This window comes from Herpailurus yagouaroundi, unplaced genomic scaffold, assembly GCF_014898765.1.
Source record: "Herpailurus yagouaroundi ecotype Mexico unplaced genomic scaffold, PumYag 188, whole genome shotgun sequence".
Classification (NCBI taxonomy): Eukaryota; Metazoa; Chordata; class Mammalia; order Carnivora; family Felidae; genus Herpailurus; species Herpailurus yagouaroundi.
This window is the reverse complement of record NW_024412419.1, coordinates 15,764,550-15,780,984: the sequence shown is the minus strand read 5'-3', so window position 1 is coordinate 15,780,984 and position 16,435 is coordinate 15,764,550. Positions and strand designations below refer to the sequence as shown.

The 16,435-nt window shown below is 47.1% G+C and overlaps 1 long non-coding RNA gene across 1 annotated transcript; it reads left to right on the top strand.

Moving 5' to 3' along the window:
• The first annotated feature begins 12,001 nt into the window (after positions 1–12,001).
• On the top strand, positions 12,002–13,267 carry LOC121044568 (uncharacterized). Its single transcript, XR_005797361.1, has 2 exons — positions 12,002–12,308; positions 13,117–13,267. It is a non-coding gene; the product is annotated as an uncharacterized LOC121044568 (long non-coding RNA).
• Positions 13,268–16,435: the final 3,168 nt, after the last annotated feature.

Genomic DNA, 16,435 nt, shown 5'->3' with positions numbered 1-16,435 from the left:
AGAGAGAGGGCTAGGTTTCCACGCCCATCTCTACACACACTCACACACACACACACACACACACACACCCGCCACCCACACACATCCTCCCCTGGTAACACAGTTCCCTCCCCTTGGTCCCTTCAACCTGGCACCTCACACTTCCTCTGATGCGGTTTCCAGGGTGCTGGGACGTCCCTCTGGCCCCCTTAACTCTGCTCACACCTCTGACCACAGTCCAGTCCTTTAATCTTTTCAGTGAAACCTTGTGAGCTCCTGCCAGGAAGACAGCCCCAGAGAGTTCCTCACTGCTCAGCCAACACACTAGATTCCCCAGGGCCTCTGCTGGTTCTGGGAAAGTCCCGGGCTAAAAACTGGGTCTCAGCTGTTGGGCAATGATGATGCTTTCTGTTGCATTTCTCAGATTCCACTCCTTCCCCCAGCCCCTCACCTCGGGTGGTTTGGAGTAGTCTGATTATCCGAGAAGAATTGGGGGTTGCTGCCTGGGCCTGTCTGGGCCTAGCGGTCACCTTTACTTTAGAACAAGACTCTGCTAGTCACTGGGTGCCTCGGCAATACCATGGCAACCTTTCTAGGAGACAGACCCACTGGACCTATCCTAGGACCCTGGAGAGACATGGCACCACCGTGACCACCATCAGCACCGCTACCTCGGGGACGTGACTAGAATAGCACTGGGGTCAAATCTGGGTCACATGTTGCAGAGGCTGGGGTGAACTGGGCCCCAGAACAACCAAGGGAACCCTACACCCCGGGTCCCTGCAAACTGGAAGCTGAGAGTTTGCTCACTTTCCATCTGACAAGGTCATTCTAGACCCAGCTCAGTTCTCAGACGTCTGTGAGGTCTTAGTCCGTTAGCAGAATGAATCATGGATCATGCTCCCTAGGGGTTAGGGGACATCACATTGTGTGAGCTAGTGAGCTGATTCTCGTCCTCCCACCCACTGCCATCCCCAACAAGAATGGGAGCTCTTCAAGGACAGACCTGGTCTCATTCACTGCTCCATGCCAGTTGAATGAAAGAATGAGGGAATGAATAGTTTCCTCTCACTAGACTAGAAGTTAAACCATGTATTTTACTAGCCTTGTAAGGTGACAGAAGGTAGTCACTCTAGTCGTGAGCACAGCACAACATACAGAGCTGTTGAATCGCTGTGCTCCACCCGAGACTAATGTAACATTGTGTGCCAACTACACTTCATTTGGAAAAAAAAAAACAACTAAATCATGAATAGGTCGGATCAGGCAAGTCAACATTTTATAGGTAGTCACTGAGTATGGATTACAAAACATGTCTCAGTGTCTCCGTTGGTTAAGTGTCTGACCCTTGGTTTTGGCTCTGGTCATGATCTCACAGTCTGTGGGATAGAGCCCCATGTCTTGTTCCGTGCTGACAGTGTGGAGCCTGCTTGGGATTCTCTCTCTCCTTCTCTCCCTCTCTCTCTTTCTGCCCCTACCCTGCTCGCTCTCTCTCTCTCTCTCTCAAAATAAACAAACTTTAAAAAAAAAAAACATGTTTCAAATTTAATTTGCCTGGGGCGAGGGAACCAGAAACATCCTAGGATTTTCAGTGATTGGGAAATATGCTCACTTCACAGCATCTCCTTTGCTGAGTCTAATTAAATAGGCGGAGGAAGCCCTTAGCCTCAAGTCAGGAAGCCTCGGCTGTGAGCCAGGCTTCACGGCTTCAGCACTTGGCTCTCCCCATCTTTGGGAAATAAATGCAATCATGATGTACAGAACCCGTGAAGCTGGAGCGCCTGCCCCCATGAGGAACCTTGGCGAGGACAGCGGTCCAACTCTGTGAGTCCTAATGTCGCAAACCCCACAGGGGCTGCATGCTGGAAAGGAGTGGGGGGGTCCCCCAAGAACGCCTTTGACGAAACAGCAGATGGACTGCTTGGACTTGCTTAGTGGAGTCATGAGCAGCTCTGAATTTGGAGAGGGAGGATTTGGGGAGGGTGCTGGAGCTATCTGGTTTGCGAAACAAAAAGAGGGGGTTCTGGAGGCCAAGAGGGAGAAGGAAAGAGGAGCTGTTCTAGGGACAAGAACTCAGGGCAAGAACAGATTTATCTTTTCTGAGAGAGCGCAGAATATCATCTCCTCTTCCCCGGGAGACCCTCAGCACATCTACCCTGCACACCAGTGTCTTGAAACCAGATATGTGACCCAAGGGGCTCCGGGGATAAGCTGAGACTGGTCACTGGGCAGATGAAGAACATGGCTGTCCCCGAAGGCCTCGTCACACTGGACTGCCCAGGGCCGGGCTGATTTGGCAAGGAGTGGAGCAGGCAGGTACAGACCTCCCTCCACATATTCAAAGCTTGGCCCACTGGCCTCCTCCTCTCTGGAGTGTGGCTACAGGGTAGGGGGTCGGATCTTGAGTTTCCTTGTAGACACCTGGATTGGAGTTCTGTTCCAGGTACAGGAATGAGGTGCAGGATTGAGACCTAACACATATTATTCCTCCCTGGGTGCATATAGGTGGTAGAAGTTGCTATAGAAACAGAAGCCAGTTTCAGAAAAAAAAAAAAAAAATAGAGGTAATCGAAGGTTAAGTTTTGTGGCTTGGATGGATGATGAAGGATGGATGAAGAAATGGGCTTATAATGGTTTAGTAAGCCAGACTATTGCTGATCTGAGCTGTAAGAAAATGGTTAATAGTATAGACTTAACTTCCGTAGGACCTGAGGAAAGACTCCTGACACTTGAATATATATCTACAATATTTGCTCTCCTGGGAATGGTCTTACTTCAAATCAAACAATGAAGTCACACAGCATGGGGCCAACACAGAAGGGGTTATTCTGTATCACTATCACTCTCTGTGCTCCCATTTTCTGCTAGGGATGGACAGAACCACCTCTCCGACTGTTTAACGTGCCTTCGTGATTTCTGTTCATCTGGATTATTCCTTCCCTGTGAGTGCTAAATGCTCAAGGAATTAAGAGGAGCCAGTGTGCCAGGGAAACATGAGAACTGACATTTACTGAATGCCTTCTGTGTGGCAGGAACCTTGCTGGGTAATTTGCACACACTCCATGTATTGCTTGAGAAGATGGTGTCTTGTCTACTGTTGAGTGCAAGGTTCTATGTATCAAGAACTGTAAAGGGTCTGATGTTTTATCCTACTTGCAGCAGAGTGACTTAGCCTGGTACAGTTTCAGAGCTGCTGACAGAAGACACGAGCCTTTGGGATCAGAAGCAATGGACTTTATCACCACGCAGCATGCAGTATGAGCTCCCTGGCTCCTTGCCCCTCATGCCCCACAAGGGTGATATGGAGGGGCCCAGGTGGATGCTGGGCATGCAGTGGGTTTCTTTCACAGCCAAGGATCCCCAGACTTAGGAAGCCCCAGTGTTTTACAATGGGCTGCAAGTACAAGTACCAAACCTGCTCAAATTTTGCTCTGAAGGGAAAAAGGTATCTATACTATACTGGACAACGAACAAATTTCTCTTCTGTTCCAGAGGGAGACACAGTCTGGATATTCCAAGGCTGTTCACTACACAAGCTTCCTCGAACAGATATCCAGAGCAAAGGCTGAACTCACAAGATCTGCAGAAGCAAGAGAGACCAATGGAGAATTGTCTCCTAATACTATGTGTATTAAATCACACTGGTTATTTTTTTCAAACCTTTCTAATTTTGTGTATGTGTGTGCTTGACATATCAACGCTACTTGATGGAGGTATGTCAAATTTGTTAATTTCTCCTTGTAAGCCTTTCATTTTTGCTATATATATTTTGAAAATATATAAATTTTTTCACTATTTAATAAGTGCTCTACAGGTTTAGAATTGTTATAATTTCCTGGGAGAATTGAACCTTTTGCCTTTATTTTGTGATCCTCCTTCCTCCTAGTAACGTTTTTGTCTTAAAAATATAGCTTGTCTGACATCGACTTTCTTTTGGTTACTATTCCCCTGATCTATCCATTTCCTATTCTCTGATTTTCAATGTTTTCATTCCCTTATTTCTAGGTGTAGCTCATGGAAAGAGCACATAGCCGAATTTTTTACCCAAGCTGATAATCACCATCTTTTAAATGACAGATCAGGAGCAATTAAATCTATTGCACATTGGATACATTTGGACCTGTGTTTAACTCTCTTACTTTGTGCTATATGCCCCATTGTTCTGTTTTTCTCCCTGTCTCCTATCTTACCTCTGATGGGATTTTTACATGTGCAGTACAGAGATTAGAAAGAAAATTCCGGGGTGCCTGGGTGGCTCAGTCAGTTATGCGTCTGACTTTAGCTCATGTCATGATCTTATGAGATTCTCGTGGTTTCAAGCCCCGCATCGGGCTCTGTGCTGACAGCTCAGAGCCTGGAGCCTGCTTCAGATTCTGTCTCTGTTTCTCTCACTCTGCCCCTCCCATGCTCTCACACTATCGCTCTCTCTTTCTCTTTCAAATATAAACTAACATTTAAAAAAAAAAGAAAAAAGAAAAGAAAATGCCAAAGGATTGCAGTAGAGGGAACTAGGCTAGAATGTTTGTCAAGAAGAAGAAAACAATACTTATTTTAATAAAACCCAACACTAAGCAGGCTAAATGACTGGTTTCTATTTGATCTATCAAAATGAGTGTTAGTCTCAAAAAATGTAATCTGTGTATTCACTGTTTTTCTTTGTAAACTAAGAAAAAGAAAAGTGAAAATTAAGGTTACAAAAACTTAGCCAGTCAGGCAACAGCTCTTTATTGAGCTTTCTGTAAAGCTCTGAGCCAAAATCTGGGAACTTCCATGTGAAAGGGGAGACAGGTGATAGACAAGGCCACCGACATGGTAATTTCTGCATGTGATAAATACAGCAGCAAATTAAAGAGAATGATATTAGAGAGAGGGACTGGGGTCAGAGTAGAGGAAGCTACTTGAAGGGGATGGTGCCAGATGGTTTTTCCGAGCTGGGATCTGGGGGAGGGTGGAGGCGGCCTTGGGAAGGCTCAGGAGACAGTGGTAAAGTCCAGGCGCAGGAACAAGAGGAAACAGGTTGAGACATAGGAATAAAGCTGGCCTGTTGATGGCAGAATGGTGACTAACGGAAGGGATGAGGCCAAAAGTGGTCCCAGGGCAGAACGGGATGAAGAGGGAGGGAGGTGAGATCCAGGTTATGAGGGGCTTGGAGGCCTTGGTAAGGAATTTGGATTTGAATAAGGGATGTAACATGATTTGACTTTTTTTTTTTATGTTTATTTATTTTGAGAGAGGGGGGTGGGGGAGGGGCAGAGAGGAGAGAGATATTCCCAAGTAGACTCCTTGCTGTCAGCACAGAGCCTGACAAGAGGCTCAGTCTTACAAACTGTAAGATCATGACCTGAGCCAAAATCAAGAGTCAGACACTTACCTGACTAAGCCACCCAGGCACTCCTGATTTTTTTTTTTTTTTAATTTACCATTTTGTAGAAGCAATTTTGAATAGGGTGAACAACTCATCCCAGATTGCCTTTCAGTACCCAAAGTCCCACATTCTGGGAGACCCCTCTGGCCTGAGCAAACTGGGACGACCCTAAGTGTATCATGGGTATGAATCTTGATCCACGTTCAGGTCTTCGGGAAACATTACTGTATTTCGAATAGCTCAGCCTAAATCTGCTGGAAGCCCCTTCCTTCCTGACAGGTCATTATTGAGACCCCTTCCCCTTTCAGGAGCACAAGGGAATCACTAGGCACTCAGAAAACTGGCCAAGGACCTCTAGTTATCTTGGTTACAGCAGATACTCTAACTGTTCAAGACAAGGATGGTCCCCTCGATGACTCTGTGCTCCAGCCATGGATAAAGATCCCCTTCATTGGCACCCCAGGCTGCTAAGCTGTCTGATCTAGTTCCTTCCTTCCTAGAGTCTTGGCTGGGCTCCTCACTTCTCTCAGGAACCATACACCTCTCTCCCTTCCCGCTCTGGAAACGTCTCATGTGTGTGGCTCTGCTCCTGGATCCAGACACACTCTCTCTCCCCACAGCCTCCAGGGCGTCTAGCAAAAAGCCATCTCTGATCCAGGCTCCTGCAAATACAGACACTGGCTGCTTTACAGCCTTTCTGTACTTCCAGAATCATGGAATTATAAAGTCTGCCTGCCTGCTTGAAAAATGAAATGGCGGTTGGGGGCGGCGAGAGAGTGAAACAAAGAAAAGAAATTTATAGAGAGAACTTTTCAATCCATTTTCTGCCACAGGGGAAAGCAGAGAGACTAGTGAGGACGTTATTGCATATTCCAGCTGGCAGAAGGGGCAGCTTGACCGGCGTGATGGCAGTGGAGGCGGAGAGAAGGGGACACTTGGAAAACCTATCTTGGAGGTGGGATCCAGAGCACGTGCTAGTGGAGGTGGGAGATGAGCAGACCAGGCGCGCAGGACCACGCGCTGAGTAGTCACTTGGGCTTGAGCGTTCGGCGTAAATAACTTCTGTTCAATTTGGAGACGGGGGGCATGTGCCCACACACCAGACAAGAATGTCTGGCAGGCACTGTGTTTCTGCCTCCAGTGGGGAAGCTCTGGCAGAAGGTATATTATTGGGCTGTCCATCTGAGGGACAGCTCTGTCACATGAGCCGCCACTGGCAGTTTCATATCTTGGAAACTCTAAGAGGCCCTGGTTATATTTGTCTTTTAGAATGAGGCACCAGGCACATATAATGCAAGACTGTGAAGATACAAGCTGTACGTTTCTCAAAAATGCACAAAAATGTGCTTAAACCTCTTGAAAGAGTTCAAGAAATAGATAAGATATGGGGCACCTGGGTGGCTCAGTCGGTTGAGCGTTTGACTTCGGCTTAGGTCATAATCTTACGGCATGTGAGTTCGAACCCCCATCGGGCTCTGTGCTGACAGCTCAGAGCCTGGAGCCTGCTTCGGATTCTGTGTCTCCCTCTCTCTCTGCCCCTCCCCTGCTCATGCTCTGTCTCTTTCTCTGTCAAAAATATATAAAAATTAAAAAAAAAAAAAAGACCTTGAAGAAAAGCTGGGAAGCATCATTTAAAAAAAAAAAGAAAGAAAAGAAATAGACAAGATTTTGGTTATAATTTATATTAAAAAAATATCCTTACATTTTTAAAAACCAGCTAGAGCAGTGGGACAAGCTCCTTTTTTAACTTTTTTCCATTTTGATTTTATTGGGACTTAGCAGCTGATTTTTCACCGGGGCCTGAGCCAGGAAATTCTGGTTTAAAAGAAACTGCAACAAAGCAAACAAAAAACTCCAAAGATCTGTTTGAAAACGTGCCCATGGGTTGACGAGGTGAGTGGCGTTTGGGGCTGAGACTGTTCACTGCTTGGAAAACCTCCCTCTAGGAGTGGGTGGGGAGGTCAGGGCGAGGTGGAGAAGTGGGGAACCAAGTCAGCCTAGAGTTTGGGGGAAGATGAGAGGGCGTGGAGAAGGGGACTAGGGAGGGAAAAACATGGGGAAGAGGCAGGAGGCTGGAGGAATTTGGAATCACACAGCAAACAACAGCGTGCTATTAACTACTACCATATGTTGATCATGAATTTGCAACACATGCTGGCTTTTTTTTTTCTTTTCCTTTGAAGCAAAGCCCTGTTATTATGGAGTCCAAATCTTTAAGAGCTGGAAAGGCAGAGGGTTTAGCAGTCCAGCCCGTGCAGGGATTTCCTCTGCAGGCCCCTTGTGAGGAGGGGGTATCTTTACACAGATTTGTAAGCCTAAAACGGCAGGGCAGAGTCCATTCTGTAAGCAGAAAGACATTTCCTCTGGGTGGGGTTAAAAGCTCCTGGGACCTATGTCATCTTGCTGGTCCTCAGACCAAGGAGTGAGCAGGTCAGACTTCACTGCAAAGCAAAAAGCACTGCTCGATGCTCCTTGGCCGACCAGCCTCATCCTTGCTCCCACAAGCCTTTCCAAGCTCCAGCTACAACTTCCCAGCCCCTGGCCTGCGCCTCCACCCTGCACACTCACACCCTGTCCACGCCACTCTGGAGCACACTCTGGCCTCCATCCCTGCCCCTCCCCCTTGTCATCACTTCTACCCTAACGTGGCTACCCCTGCATCTACGGCCCTCGGCCCTCGAGGGGAAAGGCTGGGACATATCTCTAATCCATGCAGCTGGGATCTGAAGCTGAAGTCAAGGCTTCTTCTGCATATACAGTAGAATTTCAAAAACCACAAAAGGCCATAGAGTGAAATGAAAACTAAGTCTCTTTCTTTTCCCTGTTCCCTGACCACACGGTGCCCTTCTTTAGAGGCCACTCCCTCCTTCCCAACACCAACGTCTTACTTGTCCTTTAGGATATATACCAATAAATATATTGTGGGACATCCATACAATGGAATGGTACTCAGCAGCAAAAAGGAATGACCCACTGATTCAAGCAGCTACAAGGGTGAGCCATGTAAATATTATGCAGACAAAGCATGTGTAAATATTGTCTGATTCCATGTATATAAAATTCTAGAAAACACAAATTAATCTGTAGTGATGGAAAGCAAATTGGTGGTTGCCTGGGAACTGAGTTGGGGGAGCAAGGAAACATTTGGGGTGATGAATATGTTCACTGTCTTGATTGTGATGACTGTTTCACAGATGTATACATGCATATGTCAAAACTCATCAAGTAGTACACTTTGAATATGTACAGTTACTGTATTTCTCTCTCTCTCTCTCTCTCTGTAGTGTTTCAATATAAAGCTATAAAATCTTATCTTGGATGTCAAAAGGTATATATTAATGCTTTCTTCTTTCTCGCATTTTTTCTAGAAAAATCTTAATCTTCCTCATGTAAATGAATGCTTCGGGGCGATTAGAGCACATCACATATTCAGAAAAGCAACAGGGAAAAGCACATTAGTATTCTTCCAAACCATCACCCCAAATTTATGTGGTGAAATATAACATGTAGTCCCCACACAGCTCTCCTGCTTTGTCTCCCATCTCCCAAAGGCCAGGTGAGCTACATCATACTCAACTGTCAGTTCCCCGGATACGCCAGCTGTGGTCCCTGGGACCTGCAGAGTGGGCAAAGCTGGGCCAGCTGCAGAGTCTCCAGGGCAGGACCTCACCGCCAGCCTTAAGGGCAGAGCCTGAGGATGTCCAAGGGTGATGCCCTTCCTTGTTCTGGGCTGAGCTCTCCTTGCCCGGTTCCACGCTATGGGGGGAGAAAGGTGAGTCAACGCCACAGAACAGCCTGCAAGAGACCAGGGCACTCCTCCCTGCTTGGCAGCCTGTGTCGATGCCCTTCTGCCAGGCCCAGAGAGGCCCTCGGCAGCTGCCCCAGGATAGGACTGGACACTGGGCGAGCAATCAGAAGCTCCTTTTAGGAAGCAGCCGGTCCCTCTTATATGTCACCACAGGCCAGAAGCAAGAAGAATATAGCTGCCTGCTGAAGGTGAGATTTGAAGGATTCATCACAAGCTAGCTGGTCTGGCTTCCCTTCGAGGCTGCACAGCAGAGGGCCAGGAGCCTTTTCAAAGTCTCATATTCACTGTGCTTCAGTGAGCCCTGAATACCCAAGGCCCGGGATGGTCTCAAGCAGAAGACTCCAGCAAACTTTGCTTGTCTTCTATGTAATTTTCACTGGCGTCCATTGTTGCTGCAAGGGACCCCACCCCCACCCCGAACCCTGCCATTCCCCAGCCTGGCCCAGTCTTGTTTTCCCAACCCAATAGAAGGATCTTCTGGCCTCATTATGTTTCTCTTGGACTTCAGAGGGCAATATTCTCAATTTTATGAACCGTACGAAAAAGATCAACACATCCTGCCCGTCCCCTGCTCATCCAGGGACGATGTTAATGGAATCTGCATTGTTTATTACTTTTAAAAATTATAGTCCAGGTGTTTGGCAAGTTCATATTCGCAGGATAAAGAGAGAGATGCCTAAAAGCTCAGATACTGAAAACAAAAAGGCAAAGGACTCTGGGTTCTTTGCTTTCACTTGCCTAAGACTCACAATTCTGTAGACTCTCCTAATTTACAGGATTACTGTAGCTCACAGGCACAGGATCCTTGTATTCCCTGGAGACTCGCATGCTTGGTTATGCTCAGCTATTTGTCTTTATTTTGGATGTTTCAGAATAGCTGTAAAATTGAATGGTGAAGTTGGTGGAGTATTCTATTCTCAGGAAGACGTATTTAGAAGATTCTGTCATTAATAACAACATTAGGTAAACAACATGTACAAAGAATCCCAAGATCAAGTACATATGAGGCATCAAAGGCATCATTTTATCTTGGCCAGAACGTACCTGCGAGTAGGGGCAAATGTATTCTGCACAGGTAGGAGCTGTTTGATATGCATTGTCAAAGTTATGAGGGCCTGTACGAGAGAAACAGAGGGACCGGATTCATATTTTTCAGAAATAATCTGGAGACTACAGACCAGACCAGAGGTGACATAGGACAGTATATTAAGTCAGGGCCCAGCCAGAAAAACAGAGTAAGAAGGAAGTATATATTAAGTGATTTATTTTAAGGCATTGGCTTATGTGATTGTAGGGCCTGGCTGGGCAAATCTGAAATCTGTAGGAAAGGCCACCAGGAAGAGCAGACTAGAACTCTGGGGATGAACGGGTGATGCCATCCATAGGTAGAATTTCTTCCTTAGGGAAGCTGTGGCTTGGCTTTTAATGCTCTTCAACTGATTAAATCAGGCCCACCAGATTATCTAGGATAATCTATTTTATGTAAGGTCAACTGATTATGGACTTTAATCACAGCTATTAAATACCTTCACTGCAACACCTAGAGTGGTGTTTGAATATGTAGAAACTGTTACTCAATCAAGCTGAAACAGAAAACAGCCACCACAACAGCTTCTGCCTGTTGGCCTCAGACTAAGCCATGTCCATGGAATCCTGAGAAGTCTGGAGAACCAGTAGGCCAGTGGCGGCTGGAGCATTTGAGGGACAGTCCCCCTGTGGTGGGTGAATGGAGGTGCCCCAGCCTGCATGGGACTTAATACCATGGGGTCCCAGGAAGACCAGAGCCTCAGGGCCGAGCGAGCTCTTAAACACCCTCATTCGAACACACTCCCTTTGTCCATTGAGAAAACCGTGACTCAGTTCAGCAAAATAGCCCAAACCAGCTAGGAAAAGAATAGAGGTCTCCCATGTGCAAGGACAGGGAAAGAATGAGAAAACAGAGAAGAGGCAGGAAGGAAGATGGCCTGACAGAGAAGGAAAGGCAAACAAGTCCTCACAGCTCAGAGCTGAGAGGGACCCTGGGGTTCCCTCATTGCACCTGTGGGGAAACTGAGGCCCAGCAGAAGGCCTAAGGTCACTCTGTGAGTTGAGGGTGGAACTGGAACTGAAGCCAGGCCTCCCGGACCGGTGCTGGTCCCCTGCCCCCCACCCGCCTACTGTCCTCCCAGGAAGCTGGGGGCGCTAACAGCAGCCCTAGTCACCTTCAGGCATTTGGGGTTTGCCGTTCCAGGAAGAGAAGAATCAATTCATTAATCTGGACAATTAGTTTCAGAATCAGAGGGTGTCATGGGAACAACCCCAAACTCAGCCTCCACCCTGAAAAAACATAACCACCTCTGTTCTGTGTCCACAGGTGACTCCCAGCCTCAACCATCCAGGCTGAGGGCATCAGGGAAGGGCTGGTGGCTCCGTGCAGGCCTTCCCCATCCTGGATCCCCAGTTCTCACCCCCAAAGGGACACATGGCTCAGGACAAGTGTCCCCTGGATGGCGGGGCAGGGCACCATCTTCTTGTTTCTCTCCTGCATCTCGGAGCACAGAGAGATAACTGGCTCAAAGCCAGCCAACAAACTACTGACTGAAATCTCCAGTCCTTGGGATCTCCATTCGGCATCTTGCTTGTGGGTTTCTCCCACTCTTTCTCATTCATTTCCGGCAGGCAGCCCAGCACATAGACAATGCCACAGAAGTGCCTGGAAGTGTTCTCACTGGGTGTTAGCGGGCAGATGAAAGTAGGTAGGCTTGAGAGGGCTCAATAAGGTATAATTTAGTTTCTCAAACTCTTACATTAGGGGAGAGGTATTCAAGTATGGTTTGGAGGCCTCATGCCTCAAAAAAGTCACCCAGAGAAATGCTGTGGGCCTCTGGGAGAAATGTGAGCCTTGGCTGTGCTGTGACTGCATAAACAGTGGTTATGACCATGACTAATCCAAACCCCACTCTGGGATCTGCAGAGCGTGTCAGCTCTCCCTGTGGCTCGTGAAGTCCCTGCTCAAAATGGAACCCTTTTAGAAAGGAGGAAGCTGACGCTTGCAGCAGGGGCAGAAAGCCACTGTGGGTCACATCACACTGCTGCTCGGAGACGCCCTGTGTCACAAAAGGTCACATTTCTAAATGACTAATGTTAGCACCAGATGCCAAAGCCGGGCAGAATCAGGTTTGTGGAGTTCTAAAATAGAGGCTCTTGCCAGATTAAACAGTCCTTTTATCTGTGATTCAGGGTCGATGACCCCATTTCTGGATTGTCCATCCATCAGCAAATATTTACCAAGCTGGGTTTAGCGCTAGGTGGTGTGGTATATAAAAAGATTTATAAACGTGTCCCGGCCCACGAGGAGTAGTCTAGCCGAGCTAGTAAGACAAATCACATACAGATACTGAACAGAGCCAGCCTGGGTGTGCACACAGAATGGTGCACATGAATGGTGCCCCCTGGAATTGTGTGTTGTGATGGCCCTAGCCACTGTGGTCCAGGCCGGAGATCTCAAAGGAGGGGCAGATCCCATTGGGCTGGGCTGGTCAGGGAAGATGGCTGTTCAATGACAATATCCCTCCTCTTCCTTTCTTCTGCTGGCAGTCTCTGGCTGGGGCTTTTGCCAATGAGGGCGGGAGCCCGGTGACAGTCTGGCGAAGCGATGGATAAAGGAGGGCATCGGCATGACAGGCAGAGGCCCCCTGGCAAGCCATGTTCTGCATTCATGCAGATCGCCTTGGGCTCTTCCACAGCATCGAGGCCAGCCAGCTTTCAGTCTCCTCCCCTGCGGCCCCCGGCAATGCCCACCCACAGGTTTACCAGAGCCAGCTGTCCACCATGCTTATGGAGGCCACTCGCTATTTCCCTTCTCTAATCAAGCATGTGATATAAGGGGCAAAAGTTAGGCACGAGCGTTCCTGAGCACCCCACCCCGTGCATTTTCAGACGGAAAGTTTCACCTAAAATTTTTACTGCAATTTTCCTAATACAGCTTGATTCTGATGGAGTTAAGTGGGACCCTTCCCCATCCCCATCCTCCTTTTTTGAAACACCAACAGGGAAGTGGAAAGGATTAAGCTGCTCTGGATCTCACTGGAAGGGGCCCTACTGAGAGACGATGACCCATTGCCTCCAAAAGAGAGGAAAAAAGCAGGACGTGGCGAGACATGAAATCCCGTCCTTTGAGGACAGGCTAAAGGAAATGTGTTTTATTTTCAAACCATGTGAATATATTTCCTGGTAAAATAATTACATTTGAAATTGTTCTAAGAAAAAGGGTGGTGTTATCATCACAATGATGTTGTGATGACCGGAACCGTAAGACCGAATCAGGCACCTCACAGGGCTGGTGGACAGGGGGCCATGGAGGTGCACAGCAGGACCAGCATGTGACCACATCCTCTCATCAGGCTCCCAGGGACATTTACACGGGGAAGTAAGGACGATGAAGGGAAAGGCACCACTCTTTCAGAAAGCCACTCTGAACATTCATTTCCCCTTTTTTGGCCCTGCTTGGGTCTGATTGCACTCTGGTTCCCTCAGCATTCTGTGCATCTCAGTCCATTCTGCCCCCGGGTGGACGCCACCCCTTCCTCATGGTGGCAGATGATGTGTATGTGGGTAGACTCAGCTCCACTTCTCTAGCTGATTGGTCTCCCCAAGGTCACCACTGACCTCATACGATGGCACTATCACAGCTCAGAGGAATCTGATTCCACTCCCATGATGCAAGTTTCGCAACACTGAACTTTTATGATATTACATCCACTTCTTGGATGAACCTAGAAGCAGCCAGATCACGCCCAGTTGTGTGCTCTTATTCTACAGAAAGTCTAAGATCAAATGCTAACAAATACATTGATGAAATAAGCTTCCAGGCCTTTTGTTTTCACATTTTTGATTAGGTAATACATTCACATGATTCAACAATCAAAATAATGCTCAGTGCTCAGTTAAAAGTCTTTCTCCCACCCTTGACCCTATGCTCCACCCCCTCCCAGGTTCCTACTTATTAGTTTTATATGTTTTTCCAGAATATATTTATGCAGATATACATAAACATGAATATATATTTTTATCCCCCCTTAGTTAAAAAAAATGTTTTTAATGTTTATTTATTTTTTTGAGAGAGAGAAACAGACAGAGTGTGAGTGGGGAAGGGGCAGAGAGACAGGGAGACACAGAATCTGAAGCAGGCTCCGGGCTCTGAGCTGTCAGCACAGAGTCCGACGCAGGGCTCAAACCCGCGGATGGTGAGATCATGACCTGAGCTGCAGTCAGATGCTTAACAGACTCCCCCACTTAGTTTTTTGTTTACAAAAATGGTATATATACATTGTTCCGTATCTTTTTTCTAATATCTTAGAGATCTTACTGTTTCTGTTTATGTAGAGAGCTTCTTCATCCTTTCCATTAAAAGGGCACAGAGGGGCACCTGGGTGGCTTGGTCGGTTGAGTGTCCGACTTGGGCTCAGGTCATGATCTCACAGTCTGTGAGTTTGAGCCCCGCGTCGGGCTCTGTGCTGACAGCTCAGAGCCTGGAGCCTGTTTCAGATTCTGTGTCTCCCTCTCTCTCTGCCCCTCCCCTGCTCATGCTCTGTCTCTCTCTGTCTCAAAAATAAATAAACGTTAAAAAATTTAAAAAATAAATAAATAAATAAATAAAAGGGCGCAGATTGTTTCTTAAACCAGTTTATATTGCTGACAATCTAAACTAGTTTGGATGGCCTCTAAACTTTTCCTATCACAAATACCACCACCACAATCAATAACATTGTTCATGCATCATTTCACACAGGTGCAAATGCATTTGTACTATAAATTCCTGGAAGTTGGGTTGCTGGGCCAAAAGGTGTGAAGACATTTGAAATTTGATGTCAGGGGCGCCTGGGTGGCTCAGTTGGTTGAGCATCTGACTTCAGCTCAGGTCATGATCTCGCAGTTTGTGAGTTCAAGCCCCGCGTCAGGCTCTGTGCTGACAGCTCAGAGCCTGGAGCCTGCTCCCGAGTCTGTGTCTCCATCTCTCTCTGCCTCTCCCCTGCTCATTCTCTGCCTCTCTCTCTGTCAAAAATAAATAAACTTAAAAAAATTAAAAAAAAAAAAAGAAATTTGATGTCAAATTGCCTTCCACAAGGGTTGTATTGGTTTATATTCCCACTAGCAACATATGAGAGGGACTAGCTTCCCATAACCTTGTCAAAAGTGTGTATTACCAGGGGCACCTGGGTGGCTCAGTAGGGTAAGTGTCCAACTTTGGCTCAGGTCATGATCTCATGGCTCGTGGGTTTGAACCCCACATTGGGCTCTGTGCTGACAGCACAGAGCCTGCTTTGGATTCTCTGTCTCTCTCTTTGCCCCTCCCCCCCAAAATAAACTAAACAAAATAGTGTGTATTACCAAACTTTCAGATTTTTGTCAAACTATTAACTCAAAAATGGATTTTAGTTCAGTTTTTTGGGTTATTTTTAAAAATATTTTATTTTTAAAAAATCTCTATACCCAATGTGGGGCTCAAACTCACAACCCTGGGATCAAGAGTCATGTGTTCTACTGACTGAACCAGTCAATAGCTCAGTTGGCTAAGTGTCGGGCTCTTGATCTTGGCTTAGGTCATGACCTCATAGTTCGTGGGGTCAAGCCCCTAGTCTGGCTCTGCGCTGACAGCATAGAGCCTGTTTGGAATTCTCTCTCTTGTCTCTCTCTGCCTCTCCCCCCCTCTCTTGCTCCCTCCCCCCAAATAAATAAACTTTTTTTAAAAAAGGAAAAAAAAATGTAAGAATATACAAAGACTTCCTATATATTCTTGGTTTGGCTTTTTGGCTTTAATTTGCATTTCTTCTCCTCCTCCTTCTCTTCCTCCTCCTCCTCCTCCTCCTCCTCCTCCTCCTCCTTCTTAGAGAGAGAGAGCAGGGGAGGAGCAGAGAGAGGGAGAGAGAGAATCCCAAGCAGGCTTTGCATGGAGCTCAATCTCAGTAACTGTGAGATCATGACCTGAGCAGAAATCAAGAGTCACACATTTAACCGACTGAGCCACCAAGGTGCCCCAGTTTGCATTTCTTCTAATTAAGAGTTAAGTTGTAAGTAAAGCCACCAATGGCATCACCAACAAAACTAGGTGCAAGGTGTTCCTATGGATGTCAAAATACCAGCAGGTGGAACAAATCTGCAAGACCAGCTGTAAGACCTGCTGGTACCCATTTCCATGCAGGGGTGGGGGGGAGCAGGGTGAAGATGAGATTCTGCTGGGGCTTCTGCAAGCTGGAGGAGCCGCACTCACCAACAGATGCTCACCGAAGCTCAGCAGGCCACTC